This window comes from Anser brachyrhynchus, assembly GCF_964034855.1.
Source record: "Anser brachyrhynchus genome assembly, chromosome: 7".
Lineage (NCBI taxonomy): Eukaryota > Metazoa > Chordata > Aves > Anseriformes > Anatidae > Anser > Anser brachyrhynchus.
The window spans coordinates 7292-21038 of NC_137701.1; the positions used below are offsets into that span (position 1 = coordinate 7292).

A 13747-nucleotide genomic window follows, 5' to 3' on the forward strand; every position below is an offset into this window, starting at 1 on the left:
GTCTGTGGCGGGGTGCGGGTGGTTGCTGGGCCTTGGGGTTTCGTTCGTGGCTTTAGTGCTGTTTATGGTGTATTTGGGGGGTATGCTGGTGGTGTTTGTTTATTCAGTAGCTTTAGCAGCGGAGCCTTTCCCTGGGGCTTGGGGGGATTGACGGGTGATTGGATGTGCAGTAGCGTTTGTGGCAATTGTTTTTGGGGGGTTGGTGTTTGGGGGGTTTATGGGGGCTTGGAAGTTCGGGGTTTCTACTGTGAATAATGTTGGGGTGTTTGTTGTTCGGTCGGATTTTAGTGGAGTTTCCATGTTTTATTCACATGGGGCAGGGATGTTTTTAGTGGCGGGTTGGGGGCTGTTGTTGACTTTGTTTGTTGTATTGGAGCTTGTGCGGGGGTTGTCGCGGGGTGCTATTCGGGCGGTTTAGGGGTTAGGGTCAGAGAATAGTTTATTGAAAATGCCAGCTTTGGGAGCTGGAGATAAAGGTTTGAGTCCTTTTTTTCTGAGTTTGGGGTACTCTAAGAAGTGGTAAGTCTTCAATCTTTGGTTTACAAGACCAATGTTTTTATAAACTATTAGAGTATTTAGCAGTTGAGTATTTTGTTTTCTAGGGCGCTTGCGGCGGGGAGGAGAAATAGGAGGATAGTGAAGTAGGCGATTGAAGCGAGTTGGCCGATGATGATGAATGGGTGTTCGACGGGTTGGCTTCCTACTCATGTTAGGACGAGGAGGTCGGCGACTAGTACTCAGAATAGGAGCTGGGAGAGTGGTCGGAATGTTATTGCTCGTTGTTTTGATTTGTGCAGGAATGGGATTAGGAATAGGATCAGTACGGAGGCGGCCAGTGCTAATACGCCTCCTAGTTTATTTGGGATTGAACGTAGGATGGCGTAGGCGAATAGGAAGTATCATTCTGGCTTGATGTGTGGTGGGGTTACTAGCGGGTTTGCTGGGGTGAAGTTTTCTGGGTCTCCCAGGAGGTTAACCGCTCATGCTTCTTTCTTATGAGACGTTAGTAAACCAATTACATAGCCTTGTCAAGACTAAATCACAGGTAAAAATCCTGTACATCTCATGTGGCCAACCACTCCCAACTAGGATTCCAAGACGCCTCATCACCCATCATAGAAGAACTCGTTGAATTCCACGACCACGCCCTAATCGTTGCCCTAGCTATCTGCAGCCTAGTTCTCTACCTTTTAGCCCACATACTAACAGAAAAACTCTCGTCCAATGCTGTAGACGCCCAAGAAGTAGAGCTGATCTGGACAATCCTACCTGCTATCGTCCTGGTACTCCTCGCCCTCCCATCCCTACAAATCCTCTACATAATGGACGAAATCGACGAACCAGACCTCACCCTAAAAGCCATCGGCCACCAATGATACTGAAGCTACGAATACACAGACTTCAAAGACCTATCATTCGACTCCTACATAGTGCCCACCCCAGACTTACCCAACGGCCACTTCCGACTGCTAGAAGTTGACCACCGCGTAGTTATCCCAATAGAATCCCCCATCCGCGTGATCATTACTGCAGGAGACGTACTCCACTCCTGAGCAGTCCCAACGCTCGGAGTTAAAACAGACGCAATCCCAGGCCGACTAAACCAAACTTCATTCATTACCACCCGGCCTGGGATTTTTTACGGACAATGCTCAGAAATTTGCGGGGCTAATCACAGCTACATACCTACTGTAGTAGAATCAACCCCACTCCCACATTTCGAGGCCTGATCGTCCCTTCTATCATCATCCTAATCATTAAGAAGCTATGCAACAGCACTAGCCTTTTAAGCTAGCCAAAGAGGGACTTCCCCCTCCTTAATGATATGCCACAGCTTAACCCCGCACCATGATTTTCAATCATAATTATAACCTGATTAACCCTAGCACTCCTCATCCAACCAAAACTACTAGCCTTCACCACAACCAACCCCCCATCAAATAAGACCTCCCTCACTACCAAACCCACACCATGATCCTGACCATGAACCTAAGCTTCTTTGACCAATTTTCCAGCCCCAATCTATTTGGCATCCCCTTAATCCTACTATCCCTACTCTTCCCAGCCCTACTATTCCCGTCCCCAAACAACCGATGAATCAACAACCGCCTTTCTACTATCCAAACATGACTCCTTCACCTAATCACAAAACAACTAATAGTCCCACTCAACAAAAATGGCCACAAATGAGCCATAATATTTACATCCCTAATAATCATACTTCTTACAATCAACCTTCTAGGCCTCCTTCCATATACATTCACCCCAACCACCCAACTATCTATGAACATAGCCCTAGCCTTCCCACTATGGCTCGCCACACTACTAACAGGCATGTTTAACCATGTACGTGCCCCAGGGCCGGCTTAAAGTAGGCTCTATTGTCCCACTTTACTGCTAAATCCGCCTTCCAGAAGTGGTTTCACGCTTCTTTCCGTGTGCCCTATGAATAGGGAATGTAGCCCATTTCTTCCACTCCATAGGCTATACCTTGACCTGTCTTATTAGCGGGGTGCTATTGTGTCCACTGTTGTGCTCTCATTCGAGGTGGGCTGGCGACGGCGGTATGTAGGCTGTGTTGGCAAGGGGTGGTTGGGTTAATCGGGGATTATCGATTGTAGAACAGGCTCCTCTAGGTGGGTTTGGGGCACCGCCAAGTCCTTAGAGTTTTAAGCGTTTGTGCTCGTAGTTCTCTGGCGGATACTTCGGTAAAGTAAGTATCAAGATTTAGGGCCAGGCATAGTGGGGTATCTAATCCCAGTTTGGGCCCTGGCTTTCGTGGGTTTAAATCAGTCGTTAGTTCCTAAGATCATCTTAATGGTGTGTTTAGGTGCATCTTGGGCTTATGACAGCTCAGTTGCATTTTGATCTTAGTTAGCTAGGATAGGCATTTTACCACTCTTTACGCCGTGTCAATAGGACGGTTGATTTGGGTTTCTTGTATGACCGCGGTGGCTGGCACAAGATTTACCAACCCTTGAAGTTAGGCTGTTGCTATAACTAAGTCAAGTTTGCACTCATTGCTTAATGTTAATTACTGCTGAATACCCGTGGGGGCGTGGCTTAGCGAGGCGTCTTGGGCTACTACTTGGGTGTGCCTGATACCCGCTCCTCAAGGCCTGTATGGGGGTAGGTGGTCGAGGGCGTTTACACTGGGGCGCGGATACTTGCATGTATATATTTAGCAAAAACCAACCGTAAGGTTAGGACTAAGTCTTTTGTCCGCAGGCATGTTTTATGCCATCTTGGCAACTTCAGTGCCATGCTTTGTGTTAAGCTATGTGGACGGGGGTGTGGTTAGCTGATAGTTGAGTGGTGAGTGAGAGTGAAGTATATGAAATTATTGCTTGTGTTTACTATTTTTAGTACTGGAGTTTCTCTAATAAGTTTAAGTTATTTTGTATGTGTTTGTGTGTATATGTACATCGTTCCGATGATGTCATGGAAGAGATGATTAATGGAGTTTTAGAGGTAGTTTGCTGGGATTGGGCGATGAAGGTTTATGCTACATGGTGGTTAGCGAAAGTTTACTGGTTTAGTTTGTGAAGCGCAGGGGTTGCGCTTAATGATTTGTTGTTTTGTGCTATGTCCAACGAGCATTCATCCAATAGCCCCATTTAACCCGGAGGGTGGAGGTAACATTAACTGAATGTGGTCAAAGTGCATCAGTGTCAGGATGATTCCCCATATACGCCAACCGTCTCATCGAGGGACCCTTGAAATATAGGATAGGCCGTGAGGCAGGTGTGTCCAGGCTTAGATTGTGGGACCCCCGAGATCACTGGGAATAGCCACCTGTGAGGTAACCCCGGAAAAAATAAGAGGAACCAGAGGCGCCAAAAAGCTGGAACATGCCGCGATTACGCATTGAGAAGGTGAAAGTACTCACAGATGCCACTTTGAAGGGCAAGGAGGGGTGAGTGAACCCAATGGATGGCCCTGACCGAGGAACCAGAGGCGCAAAAATGTGAGGAGGGCGAGGGGTTTAGGGGGAACGTATGGGCCTGAAGCTAGTCATACCGGACATTATGTGCAACGGGTTGCTGATTTCACGTGAGGAGTACGATTAATAAATCCGTCTGATACGAACTGCATGAGATATGTGGTGGAGAGTTGTTGTTGGAGCATGTCCTGTGAGCATTCATTAAAATGGGGTCTTGTTATGCGCTTGAGTGGAGTTGTATTGGGTGTTGTGGGGTATGGTCCTAGAACATTCATGCCGGGTGGTTTGGTAGGAGTGTGTTTAAGGGTTTAATGGCCGTGTACATGTATGGGTTTAGCACCTGCTTATAAGATAGTCCGTATATAATGTATATTACTGGTACTATAGTATGTATGTATATGGGGTATATAAATTTATGCACGAATATGCATAACCAAATACCCCCGCCTCGGGGGGGGAGGGGGGGGGGGTTAAGCATAATGGCATAGATGGGGTAGAATTATTGGGGGCTTGCGGTTAGTTCCTGTAGTTGAGAACAATGGCGGCTTTTCGAGCCGCAGGCCTCGGGTAGTGTCCGGGCAGGAATAATGACTTATTTTATGTTTTTTTTAGGGATTTGCTTTGCGGTGGGTGTTTTGGGTGTGGCGTCGAATCCTTCGCCGTATTATGGGGTTGTTGGTTTGGTGTTAGCGTCTGTGGCGGGGTGCGGGTGGTTGCTGGGCCTTGGGGTTTCGTTCGTGGCTTTAGTGCTGTTTATGGTGTATTTGGGGGGTATGCTGGTGGTGTTTGTTTATTCAGTAGCTTTAGCAGCGGAGCCTTTCCCTGGGGCTTGGGGGGATTGACGGGTGATTGGATGTGCAGTAGCGTTTGTGGCAATTGTTTTTGGGGGGTTGGTGTTTGGGGGGTTTATGGGGGCTTGGAAGTTCGGGGTTTCTACTGTGAATAATGTTGGGGTGTTTGTTGTTCGGTCGGATTTTAGTGGAGTTTCCATGTTTTATTCACATGGGGCAGGGATGTTTTTAGTGGCGGGTTGGGGGCTGTTGTTGACTTTGTTTGTTGTATTGGAGTTTGTGCGGGGGTTGTCGCGGGGTGCTATTCGGGCGGTTTAGGGGTTAGGGTCAGAGAATAGTTTATTGAAAATGCCAGCTTTGGGAGCTGGAGATAAAGGTTTGAGTCCTTTTTTTCTGAGTTTGGGGTACTCTAAGAAGTGGTAAGTCTTCAATCTTTGGTTTACAAGACCAATGTTTTTATAAACTATTAGAGTATTTAGCAGTTGAGTATTTTGTTTTCTAGGGCGCTTGCGGCGGGGAGGAGAAATAGGAGGATAGTGAAGTAGGCGATTGAAGCGAGTTGGCCGATGATGATGAATGGGTGTTCGACGGGTTGGCTTCCTACTCATGTTAGGACGAGGAGGTCGGCGACTAGTACTCAGAATAGGAGCTGGGAGAGTGGTCGGAATGTTATTGCTCGTTGTTTTGATTTGTGCAGGAATGGGATTAGGAATAGGATCAGTACGGAGGCGGCCAGTGCTAATACGCCTCCTAGTTTATTTGGGATTGAACGTAGGATGGCGTAGGCGAATAGGAAGTATCATTCTGGCTTGATGTGTGGTGGGGTTACTAGCGGGTTTGCTGGGGTGAAGTTTTCTGGGTCTCCCAGGAGGTTAACCGCTCATGCTTCTTTCTTATGAGACGTTAGTAAACCAATTACATAGCCTTGTCAAGACTAAATCACAGGTAAAAATCCTGTACATCTCATGTGGCCAACCACTCCCAACTAGGATTCCAAGACGCCTCATCACCCATCATAGAAGAACTCGTTGAATTCCACGACCACGCCCTAATCGTTGCCCTAGCTATCTGCAGCCTAGTTCTCTACCTTTTAGCCCACATACTAACAGAAAAACTCTCGTCCAATGCTGTAGACGCCCAAGAAGTAGAGCTGATCTGGACAATCCTACCTGCTATCGTCCTGGTACTCCTCGCCCTCCCATCCCTACAAATCCTCTACATAATGGACGAAATCGACGAACCAGACCTCACCCTAAAAGCCATCGGCCACCAATGATACTGAAGCTACGAATACACAGACTTCAAAGACCTATCATTCGACTCCTACATAGTGCCCACCCCAGACTTACCCAACGGCCACTTCCGACTGCTAGAAGTTGACCACCGCGTAGTTATCCCAATAGAATCCCCCATCCGCGTGATCATTACTGCAGGAGACGTACTCCACTCCTGAGCAGTCCCAACGCTCGGAGTTAAAACAGACGCAATCCCAGGCCGACTAAACCAAACTTCATTCATTACCACCCGGCCTGGGATTTTTTACGGACAATGCTCAGAAATTTGCGGGGCTAATCACAGCTACATACCCATTGTAGTAGAATCAACCCCACTCCCACATTTCGAGGCCTGATCGTCCCTTCTATCATCATCCTAATCATTAAGAAGCTATGCAACAGCACTAGCCTTTTAAGCTAGCCAAAGAGGGACTTCCCCCTCCTTAATGATATGCCACAGCTTAACCCCGCACCATGATTTTCAATCATAATTATAACCTGATTAACCCTAGCACTCCTCATCCAACCAAAACTACTAGCCTTCACCACAACCAACCCCCCATCAAATAAGACCTCCCTCACTACCAAACCCACACCATGATCCTGACCATGAACCTAAGCTTCTTTGACCAATTTTCCAGCCCCAATCTATTTGGCATCCCCTTAATCCTACTATCCCTACTCTTCCCAGCCCTACTATTCCTGTCCCCAAACAACCGATGAATCAACAACCGCCTTTCTACTATCCAAACATGACTCCTTCACCTAATCACAAAACAACTAATAGTCCCACTCAACAAAAATGGCCACAAATGAGCCATAATATTTACATCCCTAATAATCATACTTCTTACAATCAACCTTCTAGGCCTCCTTCCATATACATTCACCCCAACCACCCAACTATCTATGAACATAGCCCTAGCCTTCCCACTATGGCTCGCCACACTACTAACAGGCATGTTTAACCATGTACGTGCCCCAGGGCCGGCTTAAAGTAGGCTCTATTGTCCCACTTTACTGCTAAATCCGCCTTCCAGAAGTGGTTTCACGCTTCTTTCCGTGTGCCCTATGAATAGGGAATGTAGCCCATTTCTTCCACTCCATAGGCTATACCTTGACCTGTCTTATTAGCGGGGTGCTATTGTGTCCACTGTTGTGCTCTCATTCGAGGTGGGCTGGCGACGGCGGTATGTAGGCTGTGTTGGCAAGGGGTGGTTGGGTTAATCGGGGATTATCGATTGTAGAACAGGCTCCTCTAGGTGGGTTTGGGGCACCGCCAAGTCCTTAGAGTTTTAAGCGTTTGTGCTCGTAGTTCTCTGGCGGATACTTCGGTAAAGTAAGTATCAAGATTTAGGGCCAGGCATAGTGGGGTATCTAATCCCAGTTTGGGCCCTGGCTTTCGTGGGTTTAAATCAGTCGTTAGTTCCTAAGATCATCTTAATGGTGTGTTTAGGTGCATCTTGGGCTTATGACAGCTCAGTTGCATTTTGATCTTAGTTAGCTAGGATAGGCATTTTACCACTCTTTACGCCGTGTCAATAGGACGGTTGATTTGGGTTTCTTGTATGACCGCGGTGGCTGGCACAAGATTTACCAACCCTTGAAGTTAGGCTGTTGCTATAACTAAGTCAAGTTTGCACTCATTGCTTAATGTTAATTACTGCTGAATACCCGTGGGGGCGTGGCTTAGCGAGGCGTCTTGGGCTACTACTTGGGTGTGCCTGATACCCGCTCCTCAAGGCCTGTATGGGGGTAGGTGGTCGAGGGCGTTTACACTGGGGCGCGGATACTTGCATGTATATATTTAGCAAAAACCAACCGTAAGGTTAGGACTAAGTCTTTTGTCCGCAGGCATGTTTTATGCCATCTTGGCAACTTCAGTGCCATGCTTTGTGTTAAGCTATGTGGACGGGGGTGTGGTTAGCTGATAGTTGAGTGGTGAGTGAGAGTGAAGTATATGAAATTATTGCTTGTGTTTACTATTTTTAGTACTGGAGTTTCTCTAAGTCCTAGGACTAGGAGGAAATGGTGTTTCATAGTGTGTAGGCGTCGGGATAGTCCGAGTATCGTCGGGGTATTCCTGCTAGGCCTAGGAAGTGCTGGGGGAAGAACGTTAGGTTTACTCCTGTAAATATTACCCCGAAGTGGGCTTTTGCTCATGTTTGGTGTAGGGTAAACCCAGTGAGTAGTGGGAATCAGTGAGTAAATCCTGCTAGAATGGCAAAGACGGCGCCTATGGATAGGACGTAGTGGAAGTGGGCAACTACGTAGTACGTGTCGTGCAGGGCGATGTCTAGGGAAGAGTTTGCAAGAACGATTCCTGTTAATCCTCCGATGGTAAATAGGAAGATAAATCCTAGAGCTCATAGTATTGGGGGGGGGGTCTCATTTGATTGTTCCTCCGTGCAGGGTGGCTAGTCAGCTAAATACTTTGATTCCGGTAGGGATGGCAATGATTATAGTGGCTGATGTAAAGTAGGCTCGGGTATCAACGTCTATTCCTACTGTAAACATGTGGTGAGCTCAGACGATGAATCCTAGGAAGCCGATGGATAGTATGGCTCAGACTATTCCCATGTAGCCGAAGGGCTCCTTTTTGCCTGAGTAGTACGTGACTACGTGTGAGATGATTCCGAACCCCGGTAGGATCAGAATATAGACTTCTGGGTGTCCGAAGAATCAGAATAGGTGTTGGTACAGGATTGGGTCTCCTCCTCCAGCGGGGTCGAAGAATGTGGTGTTTAGGTTTCGATCAGTTAGTAATATTGTAATACCGGCGGCGAGTACGGGGAGTGATAGAAGGAGTAGGATGGCGGTAATTAGTACGGATCAGACAAATAGTGGGGTTTGGTATTGTGAGAGTGCGGGGGGTTTTATGTTGATGGCTGTGGTGATAAAGTTGATGGCCCCAAGGATGGAGGAGATACCGGCTAAGTGGAGTGAGAAGATAGCCAGGTCTACTGAAGCTCCGGCGTGGGCAAGGTCACCTGCTAGGGGAGGGTAGACAGTTCAGCCTGTGCCGGCGCCAGCTTCTACAGTGGATGAGGCTAGTAGGAGGAGGAATGATGGGGGGAGGAGTCAAAAGCTTATGTTGTTTATTTGCGGGAATGCTATGTCGGGGGCACCGATTATGAGGGGGACTAATCAGTTGCCGAATCCTCCGATCATGATGGGTATGACTATAAAGAAGCTTATTACAAAGGCGTGAGCGGTAACGATTACATTGTAAATTTGGTCGTCGCCTAGGAGAGTTCCTGGTTGTCCTAGTTCTGCGCGGATTAATAGGCTGAGTGCGGTGCCGACTATTCCTGCTCATGCCCCGAAGATGAGGTACAGGGTGCCAATATCCTTATGGTTAGTGGAAAATAGTCATCGGTTGATGAAGGTGACGGGTAAGATGGCTGAGTGTTGAAGCGTTAGGCTGTAGTCCTTTTTACAGAGGTTTAATTCCTCTTCTTATCGGCTCTGTAGTGAAATTCATGTTGAGTTGCAAGCTCATCGATGCGCACTAGGGTGCGTCAGGGTCTTTGTAGGCAGAAGCCAATTGGTTTAGGCATTTAGCTGTTAACTAGAGTTTTGTGGGATCAAAGCCCATCTGTCTAGGGAGGCTTTAGCTTAATTAAAGCGTCTGACTTGCATTCAGAAGATACAGGTTAATATTCTGTAAGTCTTAATGTGCAGAAACTAAGAGGGTTTAACTCTTATTTAAGGCTTTGAAGGCCTTCGGTTTGGGGTGTTATCCTAAGTTTCTAGACAATGGCATGTATTATTGGGGACAGGGGAAGTAAGAGGATTGATAGTGAGGCAAGGACCGCAGTAGGTGTGCTTGGGGCTTTGCTAGTGTATCATTGTTTTATGTGGTTAGAGGAGTTGGGGGGAAGGGTAATTGTTGAGTGGTATGCGAGGCGTAGGTAGAAGAAGAGGCTGAGCAGTGATAGCATGGCAATTGCCATGGCTGCTGGTGTTATTTCCTGTTTAGTTAGTTCTTGGATGATAAGTCACTTTGGTATAAAGCCTGTTAATGGGGGGAGGCCTGCTAGGGATAAAAGTACTAGTATTAGGGTGGCGTTTAGCACTGGGGTTTTTGTTCATGAGGTTGTGATCATGGATAGGTTAAGGGCTTTGATTTTGTTAAGGGCTAGGAATACGGCTGATGTTATGATTGTGTATAGGTAGAAGGTAAGTAAGGCCAATTTGGGGCTGTAAACTAGGATGATGGCGATTCAGCCTAAGTGGGAGATGGACGAGAAGGCTAGGATTTTGCGTGTTTGTGTTTGGCTCAGTCCTATTCAGCCTCCTAGTGCTGTTGAGGCTAGGGCCATGGCGGTGAGTAGAGCTGGGTCGAGGGATTTGGATGTTAGTAGGAGCAGGGTTAGTGGGGGGAATTTTATGAGGGTCGAGAGTAGCAGGGCTGTTATTAGTGGCGATCCTTGTAGTACTTCTGGGAATCAGAAGTGAAATGGCACTAGGCCCAGTTTAATAGCGATTGCTGCTGTCAGTAGTAGACAGGAGGTTGGGTGGTTTATTTGTGTGATGTCTCATTGGCCGGTGACTCAGGCATTGGTTATGCTAGAGAATAGGACCAGGGCGGAAGCAGCTGCTTGGGTTAGGAAGTATTTCGTTGCGGCTTCTACTGCTCGTGGGTGGTGGGATTTGGCAATTAGGGGAATGATGGCTAGTGCGTTGATCTCCAGTCCTGTCCAGGCCAGAACTCAGTGGTTGCTGGAAATTGTGATTGTGGTGCCCAAGATGAGGCTGAAGGTTATGATTGGGGTCGCGTAAGGGTTCATTAGTAGAGGAGGGGGTTAAACCATCATTTTCGGGGTATGGGCCCGATAGCTTGATTAGCTGACTCTACTAGAAAATAATATAAGGGAAGTATGGAGAATTTTGATTTCTCTTGTGTGGGTTCAATTCCTACTTTTCTAAGGTCAACAGGAAATGAGAGGGCTGTTATACCTCTATGTTCACTTTATCATAGTGACCCTTTGTAGTTCAGGCACATTTCCTTATGTAAGGAGGTAGGCCTGCATAGCAGATAGGTATGCTGATGTGTCAGAGGCACAGAGCTAGTGTGAGGGGTAGGAAGTTTTTTCATAGTAGGTGCATTAGTTGGTCATATCGGAATCGTGGGTATGAAGCTCGGACCCATAAGAAACCAGAAGATAGTAGGAGGACTTTTGTGGCTAGGATGACGGGGAATAGTTCTGTGGGTGGCCCTAGGGCGCTTGGGTTTAGGAATATGATGGCTGTAAGTGTATTTATTAGCATAATGTTCGCATATTCAGCTAGGAAGAATAAGGCGAAGGGTCCTGCGGCGTATTCAACGTTAAACCCTGAGACTAGCTCAGATTCACCCTCTGTGAGGTCAAAAGGAGCTCGGTTTGTCTCTGCTAGGGTGGATACGTATCATATTATTGCTAGGGGTCATGAGGAGAAAATGAAGTATAGAGGCTCCTGTGCGACGGCAAAGGAGCTGAGTGTGTAGCTTCCGCTTAGTATGATTATTGATAGCAGGATTATGGCCAGTGTCACTTCGTATGAAATGGTCTGTGCTACTGCCCGTAGGGCTCCGATTAGTGCGTATTTTGAGTTCGAGGCTCAGCCTGATCATAGGACTGAGTAGACGGCTAGGCTTGACATGGCTATTAGGAAGAGAACTCCGAGGTTTAGATCTGCTAGGGGAAATGGGAGTGGTAGTGGTGCTCAAGTGCTGAGGGCTAGGACAAGGGCTAGTATTGGTATCAGAATGAATAGAAGTGGGGAAGAGGTAGAGGGTCGGATGGGCTCTTTGGTAAATAGTTTCAGTCCGTCCGCAAATGGTTGAAGTAGGCCAAAAGGCCCGACAACGTTAGGGCCTTTGCGGGATTGTATGTAGCTTAGGATTTTCCGTTCTACTAGGGTTAGGAAGGCTACGGCAATCAGGATTGGGATGATGTATAGGAGGGATATAATGAGGCAGCTTAGTGTTGTTATTTGAATCATGGGTGAAGCTAGGGAGAGGATTTGAACCTCTGGGGAAAGGGCTTAAGCCTTCTGCACTTGCCGGGCTCTGCCACTCTAGCTGGTCCTTTTCTAGGATTGAAAGTGGTGGGGGAAGGCCCTCTTCACGGTTTAGTTGGTTTCACTGCTTAGAGGGGGGGGGCGTGCTTGTGGTATTGGCCCCACTTTCCCGGTCCTTTCGTACTGGGGAGAGTGTGTCATAGATAGAAACCGACCTGGATTGCTCCGGTCTGAACTCAGATCACGTAGGACTGTTAATCGTTGAACAAACGAACCCTTAATAGCGGCTGCACCATTAGGATGTCCTGATCCAACATCGAGGTCGTAAACCCCCCTGTCGATATGGGCTCTTGAGGGGGATTGCGCTGTTATCCCTGGGGTAGCTTGGTCCATTAATCAATTATATTGGGTCTGGTCACTGTTAGCACTTTGAGGGGTAGCTCTAGGTAAAGAGGTATGGTCTTGTTTTTGGAGGATTTGTTCTCCTCCAAGGTCGCCCCAACCGAAAAATATCGACCAGGCTCTGCGATGGTAGTGGCCCCAGTGGGGTTGATTGAGGATTCGCGGTGGTCGTTGATTTTTAAGTTCCACAGGGTCTTCTCGTCTTATGTTCACATCCCCGCTTTTGCACGGGGAGATCAATTTCACTGATTATCTGTGAGAGACAGTTAAGACCTCGTTTAGCCATTCATACAAGTCTCGATTTATGGGACAATTGATTGCGCTACCTTTGCACGGTTAGGATACCGCGGCCGTTAAACCTAAGTCACCGGGCAGGCATCACCTTCAATACTTGTTTAATTTGCTGAAGGCTATGTTTTTGGTAAACAGTCGGGCCTTATTAATTTGCCGAGTTCCTTTCACAGATTTTAATCGCTCTTATAGGCGCTCCTGAGTCGGGTTAACAGGGTTAGTTAATACGTGGTCTTGTAGGGGTTTTTGTATCTGTCTAGGTCTGTTAATAATGTTTCTATGTAAGCTTGTGCCGTTAGAGGGGTGTGGCCCTGAGTTACTTATTTTAGCATTAATTCTCCTATATTCATAGGTTGACCTGTTTGTGATAAGGGAATCATCTTATTTTGGTATTTTTAGGTGGTGGAGCTTTGACGCACTCTTTTTTGATGGCTGCTTTAGGGCCCACGGTAGGATCAGTAGTAAGAATTATCCGCTAGTCGAGGTTGTGTCCTTTTTTAATGGAGCTGTCCCTCCATTAAATAGCTCTTAATCATCTCATTAGGGTTCAGGATGTCCGGTAGGGAGGATTAAGGGGGAGCTTAGATTCGTTTCACAGGTAACCAGCTATCACCCAGCTCGGTTGGCTTTTCACCTCTACTGACAAGTCATCCCACTCTTTTGCAACAGAGACGGGTTCGCTCTCTTTAACTGCTTGAAAGTAGCTCGCTTGGGTTTCGGGGGGGCAAACTTTAGTTCACTTTGCTTGGTTGTTCTCGCTAAACCATGATGCAAAAGGTACAAGGGTTGATCTTTGCTGTCTGTCGCTTTGATTGTTTCACTGCTATTTCATCTTTCCCTTACGGTACTGGGGTCTCTATCGCGTCTAAGTGTCTTTTCTATCGCCTATACTAAGACTGTAAAATGCTTTAGTTTAATTAGTTTAGTAAATTCTTTAGTTTTGGTGTACTATTTGTGTGGTTGAGCTAGAGGGGGGGCTTCAAGACGATCCGGTCTAGTAGATATCTTTCAGGTGTAAGCTGAGTGCTTTGGTGTTATAG

The 13747-nt window shown here is 47.1% G+C and overlaps 2 long non-coding RNA genes across 2 annotated transcripts in view; one reads left to right on the forward strand and one right to left on the reverse strand.

The window, feature by feature from the left end:
- The first annotated feature begins 667 nt into the window (after positions 1 to 667).
- Positions 668 to 3588, forward strand: LOC308198067. Its single transcript, XR_013953569.1, has 2 exons — positions 668 to 924; positions 3449 to 3588. It is a non-coding gene; the product is annotated as an uncharacterized lncRNA (long non-coding RNA).
- A 2085-nt stretch (positions 3589 to 5673) lies between these two features.
- The window catches only part of LOC308198066, a 35871-nt gene continuing 27797 nt past the window's right edge, over positions 5674 to 13747 (reverse strand). Inside the window, exon 4 of the long non-coding RNA XR_013953567.1 lies at positions 5674 to 6773. This is a non-coding gene — a long non-coding RNA (uncharacterized lncRNA). The remainder of the gene's footprint in view (positions 6774 to 13747) is intronic.